Below are 2,281 nucleotides of genomic sequence, written 5' to 3' on the forward strand. Positions count from 1 at the left end.
GGATGCAGTGGAATCTCTCATGGCTGAGATTCACTCTCACTTCCCTCCATACTTATAATTGATCATATTGACTCTAAATAAAATTATTCTGACTTGCTCTAATAGGCTGAAATAGTTTAGAAAATGCAGAGGAGAAAGCCGGAGTTACTCTGCTTCATCGCATGAAAGCTTCCATTCAGTTTTACTTTGAAGGCATAATGTGTAGTGCTTAGGGTAAACACAGCTGTGTGTGTGTGTTTGTCAAAGATAATTTATAAAATACAGTTTATCCCTAATCTAACTGAATAAAATATTAATGTACATCGTAATGATGGAACTTTAAGTACACACACAAACCTTCCTAGAAACATGACAATCAAATCTACCATTCATGGCTACACTTCTTTCATGAAAATGAGGTGCTTCTTCTAAGGCAGGCCAAGGATAAGAACACTACAGTGTTCATGACTATGGTATTCACTGGTGAGTCCTGTTGAGCCTGGCTCTTCAAGATACAATGACTTGAGCTTAGAAAACCCACACCCATGCATGAATAATCATTCATTGAGGAGCTACTTTGTGCTCCTTATAAATGTAATTCCTGACCTCAAACAATTCAACATCCCTTCTCTTTTGTCACTGATTACTTTCTTCACATGGGGATAAAGCTGTATCAAAACAGAAGCATGTATTTTAAAACAATTAACATTTGAATAACTTTATAAACTGATTTCATATGTGTTCTTTAATGTGACTCACTGAAGTAATCTATATTAATAATTACATTTCTGCAAGAAGGGAAGAGAGTAGTTTAAGACTACATAGTCAGCTCGGCCGGTGTGCTCAGTGGTTGAGCGTTGACCCATGAACTAAGAGGTCACGGGTTTGATTCTCAGTCAGGGAACATGCCTGGGTTGGGAGCTTGATTCCCAGTAGGAGGCATGCAGGAGGCAGCCAATTGATGATGTTTCTCTGTCATCAATATTTTTATCTCCCTCTCCCTCTCCCTTCCTCTCTCTCTAAAAACATAAATAAAAACATATTTTAAAAAATAGAAAGACTACATACTCAGTTAGTGACAAATCAGGATTTCAATACATGGCCTTGGACTCCAAGGATCCCTCTAGCATCTATTTGGCTAGGCACATTATTTTTGTCTGTAAAACCCTGTAAGAAAAAAACATAAAAAATGTATCAGTTGTCTGAGTATATTCTTAACTAGAGGCCCGGTGCACAAAAAATTGTGCACTCGGGAGGGTCCCTCAGCCCGGCCTGTGCCCTCTCACAGTCTGGGACCCCTCGGGGGATGACCACCTGCTGGCTTAGGCCCGCTCCTCGGGGGATTGGGCCTAAGCTGGCAGTCAGACATCCCTCTGGCATACCGGGAGCCCTCAGGGGATGTCCACTTGCCAGCGGGGAGCAAGCCTAGCTGCAGTCGGACATCCTTAGCGCTGCTGAGGAGGCAGGAGAGGCTTCCACCACCACCGCTGTGCTGGCAGCCATCAGCCTGGTTTGTGGCTGAGCAGAGCTCCCCCTGTGGGAGCACACTGACCACCAGAGGGCAGCTCCTGCATTGAGCGTCTGCCCCCTGGTGGTCAGTGTGTGTCATAGTGACCAGTGATTCCCAGTCGCTCTGCTGTTAGGGTCAATTTGCATATTACACTTTTATTATATAGGATAAGCATAAAGAATCCTGACCGTGCCCAATTCAAGCACAATTTTTCTTATGTTCTCCCAAAATAATAAGACACAGGTGGGCATGTGTAGTTTGCTTGGGGCCAGACTGCTGCCATCTTAGTTATAAAACAAAGGGAATCATGGTAATATTGCCTTGGCAACAGGATGTGAATAGGTCTGCTTGGACTACTTCTATATCTCCCGTGTTTTAGTGACAAAACAAACAAGATGTGAATAGGTGTGCACAACTCAAAGCCAGCCTTCCCCGAGAGGTTATTGTTAAAGCAAAAGAAAGCATGGAAGAAGAAAAATCACTAACTTTTACAAATTCAGTTATCCTGAGTGCACAGTCATTGTATTAGGGAAAAAAGGCAAGTTAACCCAGTATCATTGCTGATTACTCAATTATGGGGGCTCTAACGGTTCAGTCAAATGTGTAATAATGTCCCAAACCTAATGCCAACATTGTAGAACAGATAAAATGTAATATCCTGAAACTGACAAGATCTAAGGTGATTATACTTTAGAAAAATATAAAAATAAAGTGCTTCCTTTTGATTTATAAATTATAGCTAAGATTAGTCTTGGAATCAAAGGAATCTGAATTTAAATTCAACCTTTGCCA

This window comes from Myotis lucifugus, unplaced genomic scaffold, assembly GCF_000147115.1.
Source record: "Myotis lucifugus unplaced genomic scaffold, Myoluc2.0 scaffold_248, whole genome shotgun sequence".
NCBI classification, from domain to species: domain Eukaryota; kingdom Metazoa; phylum Chordata; class Mammalia; order Chiroptera; family Vespertilionidae; genus Myotis; species Myotis lucifugus.